The following is a 20,308-nucleotide window of genomic DNA, read 5'->3' as shown; positions in this document are numbered from 1 at the left end:
GTAAGTGTTCCAGTGACTCTTTAGTGGAACAAAATAAGGACATGGAGGCAAAACCAATAAAGTAGTGCATTTGAATACCTTCTGCTACCTGTAGAATGACTGTGCGTCACTATTAGGCTTAGTTCACACTTGACTTATTTGGTTAGTTATCCTGATCAGTGATTTTCAGCCCAAAGCAGGTGCAGGTCAAAACCCCAGGATAGGTGACGATTAGTGTTGATCGAGCACCGTAGTGCTCAGGTGCTCCGGGGCTCAAGCCGAACACATCGAGATGTTCGAGTGCTCAGCCGAGCACCCGAGTATGATGGAAGTCAACGGGAGAACCCGAGCATTAAACCAGGTACCCCCTGCTCTGAAGTGATGTTCCTTTTTCCATGTCCGGAAATAGGAATGGTTCTGTGCTGGAGCTAAGGCGGCTCAGTTAGCAGTGAATAGCAGTGCGGTCCTTCAATAAGTACTTTTGCATTCCACTACTGCTCTGTGCTGCTCACAAAGCCTGGCCAACATGTGGAATGTAGAGTTTCAGCGCTTGCTCACGTCGCTCAACAGCCGGTGAACTGGCAATTTCAAGCGCTGCTGCAGCATTGACAGACCGGTTGAAGCTGTCGGCAACTTGCGGAAATGTGCACACACGTGGCGCACCTTCACCAGTAGCTCAGGCAAATTGGGGTAGGTTTTGAGAAACCGCTGAACCACAAGGTTGAACACGTGGACTAGGCATGGTATGTGTATGAGCTTGCCGAGCTCCAAAGCTGCCACCAAGCTACGGCCATTATCAGACACAACCATGCCTGGTTCTAGGTTAAGTGGCGAGAGCCACAGCTCAGCCTGGTCTCTTATCCCCTACCACAGCTCTGTGGCGGTGTGCTGTTTGTCCACTAAGCATATCAGCTTCAGCGCGGCCTGTTGCCTCTTCCCCACTGCAGTTCTACACTGCTTCCAGCTACCCACTGATGGCTGACTGGTGCTGCACGCGGATAATTCGGAGTTGGAAGTGGAGTAGGAGGCGGAGGAGGAGAAGTGGGGATTGGAGCCACTAATGTAGGTGCTGGTAGAAACCCTGATCGACGTAGGGCCCGCAATCCTTGGCGTCGGTAGCGCCTGTGCCATCCCAGGGTACGACTCGCTCCCGGCCTCCACAACATTCACCCAGTGTGCCGTCAGGGAAATGTAGCGTCCCTGGCCGAATGCACTTGCCCATGTGTCTATGGTTAAGTGGATCTTCCCAGTAACTGCGTTGGTCATGGCACGTGCGATGTTACGGGACACATGTTGGTGTAAGGCAGGCATGGCAAACCGTGAAAAATTGTGGCGGCTGGGGACTGCATAACGAGGGACGGCCGCCAACATCAGGCTGCAGAGGCCTCAGTGTCCACAAGCCTAAATGGCAAAATTTCCAGGGCCAGTAATTTGGAAAGTTGCGCATTTAGTGCTATGGCCTGTGGGTGGGTGGCTGGGCATTTGCGCTTACATTCAAATGCCTGGGACACGGAAGTGGATGTGGTCGCTGATGGTGCTTGTGAAGGTCCAGATGCAGGGCGGGATGCATCCAGGCCTGAGACTTTGACAGGGGATTGGCCAGCATGTAACACAGGGGAAGAGGAGGCAGTGGTGTGACCCGCAGACACAGATTGTGGACCCAGGCATTCGTCCAATTTATTACGGTGCTTGGATGCCATGTGGCGGATCATGCTGGTGGTGGTGAGTTTGCTAGTGTTCACGCCCAAGCTCATTTTCGTATGGCAGAGGTTGAAAACTACTATTCTTTTGTCGTCCGCACTTTCCTAAAAAAAACGCCATACTGAGGAACATCTAAACCTTGGCAAGGGAGATTTCCGCAAGGGTTTGCTCCATTCATTGGTTGCAGGCCTGTGTGGTGTGGCCGCCTTCTCTCTCTTGCCACTGCATCTTTCAGCCTGTTGCAGTGCTGCAGATCCCTCCCCCTCTGTACTGCTGTCCTCGCCCACCTTCCCAGATTAAGTCAGTGACCTCATCGTCCACCACCTCCTCTTCCACGTCCTTACTCTGATCATTATTTGTTGACCTAACCACAGTGATTGACAACTGAGTCTCATCCTCTTCATCAACCTTTTGAGACAGTAATTGCGGTTGAATTACATTTTTATCCTGTGACTGCCTACTGTACCTCAAACCACAGAATTCAAAGTTCTTTGCTGTCAGGTTAATGCCTATTGCATAAATTTTGGGGCCTGTTCTGGCCGACAGTAAATTTTTTATCCTGTGACCGCCTAATGTACCTCCAGCCACAGAATACAAAGTTCTTTGCTGTCATGTAAATGCCTAATGCCTATTTTTTGGGGCCTAAACTGGCCGACAGTTACATTTTTATCCTGTGAGCGCCTAATTTACCTCCAGCCACAGAATCCAAGATCTGTGATTTTTATCCTGTGACAGCCTAAGGTACCTCTAGCCACAGAATCCAAAGTTCTTTGCTGTCAGGTGAATGCCTATTGCCCAATTTTTGGGGCCTATACTGGCCGACGGTTACATTTTTATCCTGTGACAGCCTAAGGTACCTCTAGCCACAGAAACCAAAATTCTTTGCTGTCAGATGACTGCCTATTGCCTAATTTTTGGGGCCTGTACTGGCCGACAGTTACATTTTTTATCCCTAGCCACATAATCACACCCTTGTCTCCCTCTCATTATGTTGGCGTATGAACCGCATTCAACATTAGGACCTTCTAATGTCACAGGGTCATGTGACTGTACCCCCCACCCTGTAGTGTGCCCCTCACCCTGTACTGTGCCCCCTTATACCCTGCATTGTGCCCTCTTAAAACACCCTGTGCAGTTCCCCTAGTCATTCGCTTTACTGTGCCCTCTTATACCCTTTTATCCGGTCACGGTATGGCGGTGTTATCCGGTCGCTGTACAGAGGTGTTATCGGGTCAATGTATGGCAGTGGTATCCAATAACTGGATGCCATAACTGTCTCCCTTTCACTGCCTACGCCATCCTTTTTTTAGACCTGGCATGAGCGTGAAAAATATGCAGATTGCGGTGCTAAGGAAATTTGAGCCACAATCTGTGTCAGAAATACGCCTAACATAGACGTATTTCTATAAAATAAATGACCACCTAATTGTATTATTATTCGGGGGTAGGGCTAATATCTTTATATATTATATAGATTCTAGAGTATTATACTGTGCCATTTATTTCCCAGTAGAAAATGATCCTTGGGAAACACAGTCCTCATCCCTGACCACCAGGACCAGGTAGCACTCTGTCAGTACATGGCGGCCTCCGCTCTCCGCCATACTGATGCTTATTCTGACACTAGGGCTGGGTTCACATCCTATTTTTGCCATCCATTTAATGCATTCCAAAAATGTATGCGTTAACAGATGCCTCAGACTGATGCCATACAGTGGCGTCCATTCACCATACAGTTCCATGGTAGAAAATACATTTACTTTAACGTATGCATTTTTTAATGGACCAAAAAGGATACAAAAATGTGGAGTGCTGCACATTTGTATACATCAAATAGGTAGGAAATACAATTTTTCTAGGCTCCAGCAGGGCACATTTTTGAGAGTTTCTCTTTAAGACGCATAAAAATGGCCGCTGATCAAAATACATATTTTTTGTGGGAATTTTTGCCAATGACCCCTTTCTGGTATATCACTGTTCCATGTTGTGGGACTATTTATGTACTTCTAGTAACTGTTTGCTGGCTACAAATATGACCTGAAGGTTTTTCAGGTTCCCCTGCCATTAAAGTGAATGGGGCCTGCCGCGAACACGCTGTTCGCGAACGTTCGCGAATCATCCTGGCTGATGTTCGTCCATCACTACTGCTTAGTTACTATAGTTGACACTCTGAAGCAGAGAGCACTTCACAGTGAAGCCCTGACCTGGCCACTTGCAAGAGCAGAATTTAGCAGAATAACATTTCATATTCTCACTACTCCTGGTGAGAAATGATACGATGATCCGAGTTCTGAACACAACATGCAGATACGAGAAGATGCTAACAGCCACCATTATCAATAGATGAGTTATAGAGAGCAGGGGCACTTGGGTGCTATGGATGAGTGTCCCCAAATACACCCCTTGACACCCAATAATAGTCTATACAATGACCATCTGAATGGGCGCTGAGAGAGCTCCAGTTACAGTTTTTGTTATTTGGTTTTAATTTAAGTGATGCTTTTCTTTTTTGTTTTATGTATAACAACCTTGTGACTAATTACCACCATCCTTGGCAATCTGAGCCGATGTCACAGTACTTTTGCTTTCTGTAATGTGGAGCAATGTACAGCCGTTCAACCCCAACCTTGTTATGCTATATGGGAGCGATTCTTGTGTAATATATCCCTGTATGCTTTAAGTCTGTGGCTGCGTCCACTGATATGGTTTTGTCTTTTTGATGTTAAAACTCAATAAAAATGATTTAAATAAATTAATCAATAGTGGTAAACCACATCCAGCCCACTTGACGTTACTATGAATAACTATGATAGACAATGTTTGACAAGTGCCTCGAAAGAACAGTTTTCTTCTTCTAAATGTGTTTTAAGATGGCTAGTGTTAAGAATCATAACTACCCACCCCATATAACCTCTACACATTGTTAAAATCAAGCATATTGCATTCTATATTGAACTTTTTCACAAGTCAGTAAGATACAAAGGGGGTCATTTATCAAACAGAAATATGCCTAAATTAGGCGTATTTTTGGTGCAGATTGTGCGACTTTTTCCCTTTTATGCTAGGTCTAAAAAAGGGGGCGTGGCATGGGCGGGGAAGGGGACAGGCCAATAGGTCAACAATAAACAGAAAGTGGCCAACCTCTTTAAAATAAAAAAGACCAACAATATGGCAATCTTGGAGGGTGTTCTATGTAGTGATCAAAGTTCCAAGGACCTTACTTTACCTAAAGATGCTCCAGACTTTTTTTTTTTTGTCTGGCATCACTGTTGTTTTTGGTGTATAGTACAGTACTGCTTTCCATTATTTCTCTAGCAGAATTTTTTAAGTGGTGTTGTTGAAATGTTCAATATGCCCCTAGCACTTGACACATCTGTCCCTATGCTCAGTTTACTGTAAAATGTCAGAGAGCGGGCGGGATTGGGCTTTTTTTAGGGCTGTGACATCACAGGGGATGGCCAATCTTCCGATTGGCTAGCTACATGGCATTATGGGTCATATCTCCTTCTTACTTTCACTTTGTAATATGTGTAGCCGCGATTTTAGGAAAAAATCCATTTGTTACAACAAAGCTAGAGGAAATTCATTGTGAATTGAAGTTTTCCTGAAATTCGGATCAAATTCAATTTGTTTTACTTCGATTCGCTCAACTCTAAATAAGATAACGCCTGCCATGCAGCAAGGGGAGATGCCATCCAGTATTAATGTTAACCTGTCTCAACATACAGTATACCCTCTTACAGAACCCATAATAAGAGGTGCACCACCTTGTTTGTGTGATCAAGCCTTACTAGAACTTTATACTTTGTCACTCTCATCTCAATCCCATAAACTTTTCCAAATGTTCTTTTTATTTGTTTTTTACTTTCCACTAGTGTACTTTTGGCAATGTTGTATATATGCTTTTTGGAAATATTTGTAGTGAACTTATTAAAATTCAGAATGATTAGCTGTACCTGATGCAGTGACTCATGTTTCAGTAAGAAATAGAATTGTGTCTGATTTTATGAATATGCATTGAATGGCCATAATTATGTTTTAAATGAAAGATTATAGAATCTAATTACATGCGCTAGGTTCAAGTAAGGCAATGTGCAAAAAAACTGCTAGCTTAGCTTGGATTTGTTAAATAGAGGGTCTTCATAGCAAAACAATTAAAAATCTACAGAAAGGATATTTTTTAACATACAAAATATTTTAACCCCTTCCTGCACCTTGGCGTAACTGTACATCCAGATAAGCACTAACTTTTAACCCCTTCCTGTATCTGGGCGTAACTGTACATCCTGGTAAAAAAAAAAAACATAGTCAGCAGCATTACATACCCTCCAACGGGGCAGACATCCAGTTCTCTAGGTAACAAAATCAATGGTCCAAAAGTGGTGCTCGCAGATTGGGGTCCAGGCCAAGGATCCCCTTGATGCACTAGTAATTTACCGAGATCCACATCCCTCTTCCATTATCAAAAAATCCTGTTCTTTATTTGCCCAGCACCATACAATGACAGCTGTCATTGTATGCTGCTGGGCAAATAATGAACAGGATTTTTTGATAATGGGAGAGTGCTGTGGATCTCTTTAAATGACTTGTACATCCTGGTAAGCACTAACTTTGTGCACCTGGGTGTACAGTTACACCCAAACTCCTAACAGCTGCTGTGACACAAGGAAGTGTCACAGCGTTGTTGTCTCTGATGTCACAGACAGTGAGATTACAGCGATGCTGGCAAGGGAACATTCAAAGTGGCCCCTTGCCAGTGATTGCTCTGATTGGCTAGTCTATACAGACTAGCCAATCAGATGGTAATTCGGTGAAAAAGCCGGTTACAGGCTCTGATCTTCACCGTTCCATTTTGCAAAGATCAGAGCCTGTAAGTGTGGCCCCCTCTGTGTCTACTGCTGCCTCCTCCTGCCACCCCCTCAGTGCTGCCTGATGCCCCCTCTGCGCACCCTGCCTCCCCTTGGCTCCGGGCATTATGAAATGGTGATGGCGGTGGCTCAGTTCCATCAGTACCATCAGCAGCAGCTGACACTCTGCTGCAATGGCCAAAATTGCTGCTGGCAACAATCTCAGCCATTTAAATCTTTACATGCCGTGGTCAGTAGCAACTGCTACATATAAGGGGTTAATATAGGGAAGGAGCTCCCTCTCTCCTCCATTGGGTCGATGCGCTACAATGGCTACCATGGCAGCCAGAGGCCTTACATAGGCCTCCATGCTCTTCAAGAACTAAGTGAGACTTGATAAAAAGTGTAAAAAAAATTAAAATAAAAAAGTATGAAAAAAAAGTAAAATTCAACAAAAAAAATAGCTTTCTTCCATATACTCAAGTAAATAATTGGTTAAAGATAATAATTTGGTTAAAAAAATATAAACATAATTGGTATCGCCACATCCACAACGACATAATCTATAAAAGGATCATGTTACTTATCTCTCAAGGTGAATGCTAGAGATGAGCGAATTGAAGCTGACGAAGTGGAATTCGTTCCGAATTTCAGGAAAAATTTGATTTGCACCGAAGGTGAATTTTCTCGTGCTTCATGGTAACGAATCACATTTTTTTCTGAAATGGCTGCTGCACGTGTGAGGACATAATGCCATGCATGCAGCCAACCAGCCCTGTGATGTCACAGCCCTATAAATAGTGGCAGCTATATTAGATTCTGTAATTTACCGGTGTACTTAATGCAGGGCGAGACTTCTACAGGCGCTAGGGACAGTGATAGGAAAGACTTGATTGTGGTGAAAAAATAATTTATAAGTGCAGGAAAAGGATAGGGAGGAATCGTTCCTCAGCATTTCTGTAGAACAACAATCTGTAGATTCAGTAGGGGAGGTTGACTGGGAAATAGGAACAATCCTATTACACTTTGGTGCACTGACTGGGGATACAATTTGCCATTATACAGCTCTTTCATTCCAGCAAACTGTTCTTATTATTAGGGTACAAGTGCTGCTTGATACAGCTATTAAAGACTTGATTGTGGTGAAAAAAAAAAGATTTATAAGTGCAGGGAAAGGATAGGAAGAAATCATTCCACAGCATTTATGTAGAACAGGATTTAGTAGGGGAGGTTACTGACTGGGTAATAGCAACAGTCCTGTTACTCCTTGCTGCACTGACTGGGGATCCAAATTGCCATTATACAGCTCTGTCATTCCAGCAAACCGTTCTTGTTATTAGGGTGCAAGTGCTGTTTGATACAGCCATTAACAGGGTTTATTACAAGGAAATATTTCTACAGTACATCTTATTTGCCCTTGTGCGGTGCAGTTATATGTTAAGCCCTTTTTGCTGTGTATAAGTGGCGAAATAAAAATATATTCGCCGTCCAGCGTTTCACTTATTTGTTGAAAAGCCTGTTGTGTTGTGTAAAAGTAGAAAAAAATAAGGGCCTAATTGCCATTCAGCGGTGCAGTGATATACTGTAAAGGCCTGTTTGCCGTGTATTAGTGGTGGAATATAAATATATTTGATCTAGCATTTAGTAATATGATCTAACAGTATGTCAGACAGGGAAGGGGAGGGGGCCTCTGCGCTCACGTTCCACTTCCATGGCTGCTGGGGTGGGGTGGCAGGAACAGTACCAGCTCCATCAGCAGCAGCCTGATTCTACAGTTGCTGATGAGCAGCTTTCTTCACCCGCATAGTGAAGAAACTACTCACCAGCAGTAGCATCTAGACCTGAAGCAGAACCTGAACCAGCAGGTGGTGGCATACTTGGAGTGCACCCTGCCAGCCGTCATTGAAGATCCGCTGGGCTACTGGGCAGCCAAAATGGATTTGTGGTGGCAACTAGCCGAGTTTGTCCTGGAAAAGCTGTCCTGTCCGGCCAGTAGTGTGGCATCAGAGCAGGTATTTAGTGCGGCGGAGGCCATAGTTACCCCAAGGAGAACTCACCTGTACACCCAAAATGTGGAGAGACTGACCTTTGTCAAGATAAATCAGGCGTGGATCAGCTAGGATTTCCACCCAACAATTCCTAAAGCATCAGACTAGATCATCCATGGTGGAACACCAACACTTTGACAAAATAGTCTGGTTTCTTCTGGCTACCTGCCTCAGCTACTATTCTGATGCTGCCACCCCCCTGATGCCACACATCTGATGCCAAGTGCTCCTTCTTTCACCCACCATCTTCAGCTGGTACTGGTATTGCCACCCACCTCCACACTATGTCACCTTGCCACTCTGTGGCCTCCGGATGCTGCTGCCACCTTTAAACTGTGTCACCTTGCCACTCTGTGGTCTCCTCATGCTGATGCCACCTCCACACTATGTCACCTTGCCACTCTGTGTCCTCCTGATGCTGCTGCCAACGATACACTATGTTACCTTGCCACTCTGTGGTCTCCTCATGCTGCTTCCACCTCACCACTATGTCACCTTGCCACTCTGCAGCCTCCTGATGCTGCTGCCAGCAATAAATTATTTGAGGGGTGTAGTTTCCAAAATGGGGTTAATTTTTGTGGGTTTTCTTTCTAGGGGTAGCTCAGGGTCAGTTCAAATGTAACATGGTTCACAAAAACCATTCCAGGAAAATCTACCCTCCAAAAATCATATGGTGCTACTTCCCTTCTTAATCCTGCAGTGTGGTGTAGAGGTGCAAAAATTGGGTGTTTCTGTAAACAGAAAAATCAGGGTAATAAATATTGAGATTTTTTTGCTGTTAAACCTTGCTGTCTTATAGGAAAAATTTATTAAAATGGAAATTCTGAACAAAAAATGAGTACCTAAAGGGTTAACAAAGTTTTGAAAATCCATTGAATAATTTCAGGGGTTTAGTTTAAAAAATGTGGTAATTTATGGGTTGTTTCTATTATATAAGGCCCTCACAGTGACTTCAGAACTGAATTGATCCTTAAAAAAGTCGGTTTTGAAAACTTTATAGAAAATTTGAAAAATTGCTCCTAAAATTCTAAGCCTTCTAATGTCCTAAAAATAAAATGATGTTTACAAAATGATGCCATCATTAAGTAGACATATGGTGAATGTTAATCAATAACTATTTTATGAGGTATCAGTATCTGTCTTTAATGTATAAAAAATCTAATTTAAAATAAAGGCAAAACAAATTGAATTTACCATTAACATGACATATAATGTATCATGAAACAACAATGGCTTGGTCTTAAAGGGGGTTAAAGGGGTACCTTGCATTTGTAGCTGGTACCAACACTTACAAAGTTTGGGAAGGTGTTATCCTATACTAGGACAGAAACCTAGGTAAAAGAACAGGACACTCTGCCTACTAATTTAGAGATAAGAACAGCACAAACTATAGACTTTGTCAGACTTTGTCAGGCGACCCTAAACTATTTTAGAAATAATGTACCCTTTGCAGTGGTCATCTGGGGTACTGAATTTGCCCAGCCTGTACTGCTGTCTGGGAGTGAAACACTATCATGAAGTAATTAGGAAAAAACTATTTATTTGCAAATCCATTCACTAAAATACAAACAAAAAACGTTTGGCAGCACACCATTACACATGCAAACAATAGAACTAGGTATTAGGGATTATTCTGGGATTATTCTGGATTAAAGTGGTAATATACCTACTATACATGAAAAAACGGAAACATTATAGAGTAAGGCCTTTGTCTAATGATGTTCTTGAAATGTTCAACATGTATGGTAGGAAAAAATCCTATACCACAGATGATGTACACTATATTTCATCAGTTGAGTAAGTCTGGTATTGACTTCCATTATAAAAAGCACTTTAAAATGTATGCTTTTCAGTTTGAAGAGAAAAAGGTATTAAGATGTAAACCTTGCAAACAGATCCTAAAAGGATACACTTTTGGCATACTTCTGACCCATTGGAGTCTATGAGGACATTGCACTACGCCACTGGACACCTTCAAAACCAATATAGCAAAAAGATTTGGCAAATGCTATGTGAACAAATGTTACAAATAATGGTGCATGTCAGTGTGCTGTTCATGTGCTTGGACATCACAATTTCTACTTTTTCCACCAACAACACACACGATTTATAGAGCAGAAGCAAATCATTCTATTCTATAACACTCTTGACCATATGACAACATGTAGGATATGGCATCTACTGTAGAAGGGTTTAGTCAAAGGCTGAAACGTCACAGAATGTACCAGAATATTTTGTGATAGCCCCATTACCAGCAGAATGGACACACACCCTCAGCTGCAGCATAAAATACACTCCCCTTGAGCTATTAGCTTGTTATAAATCTAGCAGAGCAATGAATAGGGAGATCCCGAGATCCATGTGAGGTGCAGGGCTGGTTCTAGCTTTGTAAGGGCTCATTCACACGACCGTATGAATGGGTCCGCATCCATTCTGCAATTTTGCTTAGCAGGTGCAGACCCATTCATTTCAATGGAGCCGCAGAAGATGCGTCCAGCACACCATGTGCTGTCCGTATCCGTTGTTCTGTTCCGTGGCCCCGCAGAAAATATAGAGCATGTCCTATTCTTGTTCGCCATCACAGACAACAACAGGCATTTTCTATATAGCGCTGGCCTGTGCATTCCATAAAATACAGAATGCACACGGCCAGTATCTCTGTTTTGCTGATCCGCGATTTGCAGACTGAAAAGCATGGCACGGTCGGGTGAATGCACCATTAGGGTTTCTCAGACGGATCCAGACCTATTCAACTTGAATGGGTCCATAATCCTTCTGCATCGCAAAAAAAGAGTTCACTTCATAGTGCCTCTGTGTGGTTCCATTCCTCCGTTCTGCACCGGGCCTTCCATATTGTGGACCAATTCAAGTGAAAGGGTCCGCATCCGTGATTCAGAGATGCACACGGCCGGTGGCTAGAGATGTCGCGAACATAAAATTTTCCGTTGGCGAAAGCGAATTTCCAAAAAATGTTTGCGAACGTACGAACCGCAATAGACTGCAATAGGAAGGCGAATTTGAAAACCCACAGGGACTCTTTGTGGCCACAATAGTGATGGAAAAGTTGTTTCAAGGGGACTAACACCTGGACTGTGGCATGCCAGAGGGGGACCCATGGCAAAACTCCCATGGAAAATTACGTAGTTGACCCAGAGTGTGGTAAGTTGAAATCGCAATGCGATTTATAGAACTTGAATTAATCGCATTGCAATTTCAACTTTCTCAAATCCGACAGTACATTCTAGCATGGAGTCGTTCCCATGGTGATGGGGACGCTCCATGAGCACGAAAGTCGCCGGCGAATAGTTCGGGACATCTCTACCTGTGCCCCTGTAATACAGACCCACCATTTGCAGGCTACAATATGGGCATGGCCGGGCAACGGCCTTGTGCATGAGCCCTTAGAAAGAGATTTTCATGTATTGAACTATATGATGTCTAATTTTGTCCATTAATCATGGGATAACCCCTTTAAGACAATGCTTATCTGATAAGATTTATGCTATTTTCTTGAATACATAAAATAACTTTTTATCTATAAAACTATCCTTTTATGTCTGAGATCTAGGAATGAGGTCTCCATTGCATACTTTCATACACGTAGTTCACCTTTGTATTCACCTTTCACTATATACTTGTCTGGGTATCTGTGGACAGTAGGATAAGTTAGCCTTGAAACCAGGAGGGTCGGTAGATTTAACAACAGCTGTGCCTTATTCTATTGCACATGTAATCAGATATGACTTTACATATTGACCTTAACATAAGGCTTGAATTTGCATACTTAGCAACAGATGTGCTCAGTTGTATGTACTTACAACCAGACATAGACTGACACATAATATGAGGTGTCAGATGCAATATGGTATAGCATGTTATATTTGGTGCTACACCCCTTGTGTCACATTTTCTCAATATAAGGTAGCTTAACTTTTTAAGCTACCACCAATATTTAGGACAGTTGTGGATACTAGGCAGAACAATTCAGATTTCTGCTTTTATTTTTCAGGGACACTTAGTGATTGCACTGGATATATGTCACCATACTTTCAGTGAGAATATAATATTAGGTGTCCAGTTGGTGTCTTGTGTGATATACTTTAAAGCCATAACATTAAAACCACATATATTGTGTAACGTGTTACAATAACACCTGCCAAGGGGTGGAATACATTAGACAGCAAGTGAACTGTTAGTTCCTGAAGGTGATGTGTTTAAAGCAAGAAAATGGGCAAGAGTAAGGATCTGACCAAGTTGGGCTAAATTGTGATTACTAGACCATGGGGATCAAAGCCTCAGCAAAACAGCCGTTCTTGTGGGTGTTACACTTATGCAGTGGTTAGTATCTACCAAAAGTGGTCCAAGGCAGAACAACTGGTGAACTACTGACATGGTGATGGGAGCCCAAGGCTCACAGATGCAAGCGTGTTTCATGAAAGCCCCCACCTCAGATGCCCCTCAGATGCTGTGGTCAGTTGTGACCATATTATAGGATCGATCATTCACCAGGAATGCAACACTCTTGGGAGCTTTGCAGCCTGGGACCTCTGAGGGCTCTGAGGCATGCTACAGTAAATTTCTTCTAAAGCACTTGATAGAAATACATTGATTCTTCCATAAACTGCAATGGTAAATCATTACAGTCTATGGTAGAAGCAATTAGATGATCACGTTAAAGTTCTCTAGGTGGGCTTTAAATTTATTTAAAAAACAAAAATAGCTAAACATTCAAATTACCCATTTTCCGATTTTACAAATAAAAATAAACAACAGAACAAACAAAGATCATTAGTATCACCGTGTCCAAAAACGCTCAAACTATTAGAATATAAAAGTAGTAGACAAAGGGAGAATCTGTAAACCAGGAGTGCAATGCTGTCATCTGTTCATACATTTATATTATAAAAGTACTTATCCCGTTTGATGAATGGTGCAACTGATTTGCCATTTTTTGGTTGCTTCACTTCCAAAAGAAATGGAACAAAAAGTTATCAAAAAGTCATACTTACAGTACATACCTCAAAATTGTATCAATGAAAAATACAGATCAGAATGTAGCCCTTACACAGCTCTATAGATGAAAAAATAAGTAAAAAAAAGAGTAATGGATGCCAGAATATGGAGATGCAAAGAAAAGAAAATATTGTTCTTTTTTTTAAGTATGAAAACACAAAAAAACAATATAAATTTTGCATAACTGGGATTGTATTGACATGCAGAATGAGGTTAACAGTTTTACCCATAGAGAATTCTGTAAAAACAAAGCCCATAAAACAATGGAATATTTTTTTTTCAGTTCCAGCCCATTTAGAATTTTCCAGTTTCCCACTACATTGTATGTAATATTAAATGGTGCCATTAGAAAATACATGTCCTGCAACAACCAAGCTCTGACAGGGCTATGTGAACAGAAAAAAAAAAAAAAAAACTTTATAGCTCTTGGAAGACAGGGAGTAAAATATGGAAATTTTTAAAAAAACAGGAAGTGGTTCATAAGATGTAACAGGTTATTGGTAATTTAATAAATACCAAGCAAAGCTTAGCGTTAAGTGTTTGGTTCGAGCCCCAAATGATGTTTTCTTGTGATATATGTTTGAGGCCTACTGCTTTGTCACAGTCTGGGTCACTGGAGGGATCACATTATAGTCTGGAGAGCATTTTACAATCAAAATTTACATTGCCCACTAAATTCTAGGACTTTTTGATTTGGAGCACTGGTTGAGGGGAGCAAAAAGATACAATTTAATGTAGAGATCTAGGGAGAACTGGTCCACCAGGCAAGGCACCAAAAGCCCAAGCCCCTGGTGCTTAACAGGGTTATGCCATAATTGATGTAAAAAATTAAATTCAGACATCATATAGTTCATGCCAATACTTTTCTAACAAAGCTAGAACCAGCCCTGTACCTAACATGGATCCAGAGATCTCCACATTCACTGCTACAATTGCTCTGCTAGATTAATTTCAGCTTAGCAGCTCAGGGGACGTGACTTTTCTGCTACCTCTCTCTCTATATAACTGCCACAGCTTCTAACAGAACATATGGCTGGTGGCAGTTGAAAATTTAAATTGAGCATGTTCGACCAGCTCAGTGAGACGGACAAAATATGGAGAAGAACAAACACCAGATGGCACTATACAGATACATTTTATTGAATAGCTCACTGGCTATACAATTTTTTATTTATTATATACAATTACAAAAGTATTCAGATCCAGTTGTTGGTTTGAAAAATGTAGATTATGTTTTGTGACACAACCCCTTTAATGCTGATAAGGCATCTGCTGACATATACTCTAAATGTATTCATGTTAAAATAAAGAGATAAATAAAAAGTGTTGGCGCTTGTGCACATGACTATGAAGCAATGGTGAGATATATACAGTAAAATATACATTACAGGCATAGGAATAATTTTTGCTTCAGGTACTTCGCTCATCATGGGCAATTTATCAATGTTTCTCACAGTATTATTGTGTTATTAACATACAAGTTTTGTGTGGTTTGTGGGTCTACCATTGTGCTATAGCATATGACTTGATGATTGGACACTCATCTGACAGGTCACTGGTTTTCCCAAACCACCTGCATGCAGTTCCATCTCCACTGTATGTTCATTAATATATCCACTGTGGGCACTTTGTTTATGTACATTGTATCAGTGTGTACTGCAGCTAGCATCTGTGGTCACCTGTAGCCCTTGCATACACACTTTGATATGCGGACCCATTGACACACCTATGTGTCATCCTTGACTGGACACGTCTCCGGCCTCCTATTGGTCCCCATTCATCGTGTGTATATATTAGTTGTATTATCAATTTTTATCCTAGTTTGCACAGTGTCAGTTTAACTTTTCTTGTGCATCCTGGGGGCTATATGAACATGTTTTACCCAGGGACATTCACACTATCATTATATTGAGCTTTGTACCTGTGCGATTCCCTCTATCAGGGGTTATCAGGAGTGAGGAGATCTAGTCACCTCCTCCTCCTCTTCGTTTGTTTTCACCTTGTCTATTAACTTTTGTATTCACAAAGATTAACTGCATATTACATGTGAATATTTTTGTATCATGTATGGGGGCTATTGGGTTGGTCTGGATAGGAGTCACAATATACAATTCAGGTCATGTGCTTCATTGCCCAGTTCATCCAAAGGAAACATGCACCATCTGTATCATATTGCAGAAAATGCTTTTCTTTCCCTTTAACTGTGAAAACATTACAAAATTGGCCTTCTGTTAAGCAATATGAAAAGGGAACCTTTCAGATGAAAGTGCTTTCCCTGTGGCAAAATGTGACAGATGCAGCTCTACTAACTTTGATATCCTACAACACAATACTCATGTATTGTGAATTATTTAGAAACAAAAAATGTTCCTGTTGAAGTGTCTGCACTTTAATATGATTTTTGTGGCATATCAAAAGTTTGAAGTTTTCTGAGGTTAGCTGTCGTTTGAATGTTCCTATTCTTCCTTTACTAATATCGTTGCCTCCCTCCAAATTGTATAAAACCTTTCCTTTTATAAATGTGTTCTAGACAATCCAGAATATTAAGCCTTTAGATCTGCATTTATTTCACAAATACTGGATTAAAGTTGTCCTCAACACAAGGTCAAGTGGAGAAGACGTATATTGTTAAAAAGTGCTACTTCAGGAACAACAGGCCCCTGCCGCTTTAAGGATTGCTCTTTTTCATAACATGTGATTGCAATTGGCTGTAATCTTCCAAATCCATAATCTCTAGGATGATCTTTAATTAGTGGCTGCTTTGCACCTTGTTAATAGTAGTTAGTTGTGGCATCCTGTAATTTAGATGTGCTTTGTAAACCGGTCTACTTCGTTTTGATTACTTGGTGGATTTGTTCTTCCATCCTCTTAATTTTAATTACAAACTAGTTTACAAATTGGTCTACGATAAATCTATACAAATTGCTAAGGAAAAACAAATGTTAACCTTTTTCATGCCTTCTATACAGCATTAAAATACATTGCCGCTTCTAAAACCATCGGCATACCAACAGACCGCATGATCTTAAGACAAAAAAACACAGAAGAGAAAATTTATCTCAGTATTAAAACATTTAGAGCGATGTCCTCACAATTCCCAAATGGAGTGCTGGCAATGCAATTTATTTTTATAGTGGTCTAGTAGTCCCTTGCACAGCCATAACGGCAACCTGCAATGTAGTTTCCACTGAGCCCTTTGGCGCTGTTGTCACTCATGTCTCGCTGGGCTCATTATCTAATGGCACCTTGACTGAACTGCTGTCATACCAGACATGTTTCATTTTGAAATACAATTCACAAAGGATTTTGATCCTTCAGAAGTTGTAGCAAATATACAAACATATAATAGTTAATAACTACAGTGTACCATCATAAACACTGTAGTCAGAATAATACTGACAAGGTACATATAGACAAAAGTAAAAGCATAAGCCTTGGTCATAGATGACCAAAGGGGTTTTATTGCTGTGAAGGTGGACATGTTTGTAATTAAAACTGTTCAAGGAAATGTCCATATTGATGAATTTCAGTATTGAGGAGGGTTTTTTTCTAAGGCTACTTTCAGACTAGCGGCAGCCTTCGCCTGCAGGCTGTTCCAGCGGGTGAACAGCCTGCCAGATCCGTGCTGCCGCTAGTGCACGCGTTCTGCCGGTGGTCAGTTCCGGCCCCATTGACTATACATTATAGTCAATGGGGCCAGAGCGGACCTCCGGCGGCAGGCATGCACTAGCGGCAGCACGGATCTGGCAGGCTGTTTACCCATCGGAACAGCCTGCCAGGGAAGCCTTAGTAAAAACTTGTATTGTTGACAGACTGGCGTTGACTGGCACTGACAATGAAAAAGCCATTTACCACTGGTTTAGCCTAATTGAAGATAATGAGAGATTGGTTCCAACCCTTAATTTTCCACTATGACAGATAGACCCTCTGTTTCCACATGGGCCTTGGTCCACCCATGAAAGGCCATTTGTACCGCCCCTGCTTTTGGCCCTTCCAACAACTTTCATCAACTGGAATGTCTTTTGGAAGAACTATCAAACCCAATCTCTGGGTCAAATAACCTTGCATCATTTGAATGAACTGCTGAATCTCTTGTCTACAATATTTTGTATTGAAAAGGACTGCAGAAATACATTTTGTCATGTTACATATGTTTGTTTTTTATTGGTGCCATACTCTTTTTTTTTTACAGGTGTCTTTTTCCTTGTAGAACAGGGTATGGGAAAACCACTGAAAAACAATCCCATATCCAGAGTATGCTGCAACTTCAAGAAATGTCATGGACCCAAAGATATGTACTACAAGTAAAAATGTGGCAAAAATTTAACTATGGCCCAGATTTACTAATGTGTCTGCCCAAGAGATAATCAAATCAATTCTAGACTAATTGGATGTGTTACAAGTTTCACAAAAAAATCATCTACCAAACAAATCCAAAGTTGACATGATTTGTTTCAGACAAATTGTGCAAAAACGAAGCTAGTTTCATTTTGCTCTGTAAATTGGTAAAGAAAACGACAGAAAGAATGAAGCTGCAGAACACTGGAACTGGAAGGGAGGGCGGAGGAATTGCCTTGATTGGCCCAGCGGCTGACAGTCTGCCTGATCAGCCAATCAGGGGTGAGATTTAGTCAGGTCCATTTACTGACAACATCATAGAATGCTATTCGGTGTTCAACTTGGGTTTTTATCAGGGAAAGCATAGAGAGTAAGGGACTGGTCACTGTTGGTTATGTGTTGCTTCATAGTTCATGCAGCTTGCTGGGAGGTTCTGCTTTACAAACATTACAAAATCCTGCAAGAAACTCTTTTTTTCTGTATGAGCAGCCTTCCAACTTTTACGGTTCATAGGCTTATTGACAGCACCCCAATAGCACACATTCTGCTGCAAACCCTGAACAATTGCTACCCTTTTTCTAAAAAGCTCAATTTACCAATTGGGCATTTTCAGCACAGTTAAAGGGGCTGTCTCACTTCAGCAAATAGGTGGTCGTGTTTGCACACAATAGGAAAAAATGCAGGCATCTCTGGTGGTTGGGACCATGGGACAGCACACAGGCTGGTGCTTTTTCCCACAGTGTGCAAGCACGGCTAGCACTAGCGGATTACAGGGTGGCCATAACCATAGAAACGATAAGTGTACAATGTGATGGAAAAATGAATCCAGCCAGCAAAGGAAGAAGTATGGATAAAAAAAATACATTAGTAAGTGCCTTGTATTAACTTTCTCTACATGATAAATGCTATTTGCTGAAGTAAGATAACCCCTTTAAGTGCAACAATGTACCCGTGTTAGTGAGCATGTTTTATTACTTCAAGATACTGCCCAGTTACAGAAAAAACATTTTACTGCAAAGACTGCATTACTATACCTGTGTAAGTGAATACTTTGTACTGCAATAACTGCATTACTATACCAGTGTTAGTGAATGTATTGTAATACTTCTAAATACTATGTGGTGACAGAAAAAGCATTTTACTGCAAAAACAACATTACTATACCCTTGTTAGTGAATGCATTTTACAACAAAAACTGCATTATTATACCAGTTTTAGTAAACGTGTTGTATTCAAGATACTGTGTGATTACAGTAAAAAGCATTTTACTGCAAAAGCTGCATTACTATACCGGTGGTTTTAAACTCGTTTTACTGCAAAAACTGCAATACCTGTTATTGAACTTGTTTTAATAGCAAAACTGCAGTGTGTTTGTATAAGCATATGGATATTTATTGAGGTTCTGTCTTTAAATTACAAAAAAAAAAAATGCTTCTATAGATCCTTAAATCCTCTCTGGAGAGTCAGAATGTGGGTAATAGTGCAAACAGCAGTAGCAGCAACAGTCATCCAGCCAGAAGTAGTGATAGTAGGACACAGTTCTCTCTGACTTCCTATAGGCGCCACATTATTATTGAGAACAAACAAGATGAGATTTTGGACTGGATGACTAACTGTTCCTCTCAAATGAAGAGAGGTAGCGGCAGCATCTCCAGTGAATCCTTTATTGGACGGACTTTACAGAAATGTGAGTCCCGCTGGCCGGGATGAACAGACAATACTGCGGTGCACTGTTTAAGGTGAGCCCATGCTATGCACCTGCGGGTGTATGCATTTTAGTTTGATTATGAGACACTATTCATTGGGTGTGATGTTAATTATAAAAGGCTGCTACATATTGTATTGGCTCCACCCTTTTGTGGATGGATCTGCATAAACTTTAAAAGGGTAGAGATTATCACTCTGTATTAGGCTTGACAAAGGCTGGGATACAGCCGAAACGTTGCTGCTTTATTTTATGGCACACTTTCTGTAAAGTCCATCCAATTAAGGATTCACTGGAAATGCTGCCGCTACCTCTCTTCATTTGCTATACGGTCAACTGCTGAGGATCTGCAGTCGTGGCTCGGCTGTTGCATTACCGGTGTGGCCATTTATGTCCGTGGGTGCTGCTCTACAAACACTTTTGTCACTGTTCCTGTCACAGCAGGATGACGTTTAGGTCACCTTTGAGTCTGACACTGTTCCTTGTAGCCAGGGGTTGCAGTATTCCTCCTGCTCCTCTTCCTTGTGGCCCCAGAAAAAGGCTATTAGCCTCTCCCCTTCTAGTGGGACACCTTCATTTTTCCTAGGAAGAGGCAATAACAGCCAAACACTCTAGGCAGAGTGACTTGTGTGAGAACTGTCTGCATTTGGAATGCCACGAGGAAAAGTTCAGGGGAA

This window comes from Bufo gargarizans, chromosome 5 (genome assembly GCF_014858855.1).
Source record: "Bufo gargarizans isolate SCDJY-AF-19 chromosome 5, ASM1485885v1, whole genome shotgun sequence".
Classification (NCBI taxonomy): Eukaryota; Metazoa; Chordata; class Amphibia; order Anura; family Bufonidae; genus Bufo; species Bufo gargarizans.
Note: the sequence above shows the minus strand (reverse complement) of the source record.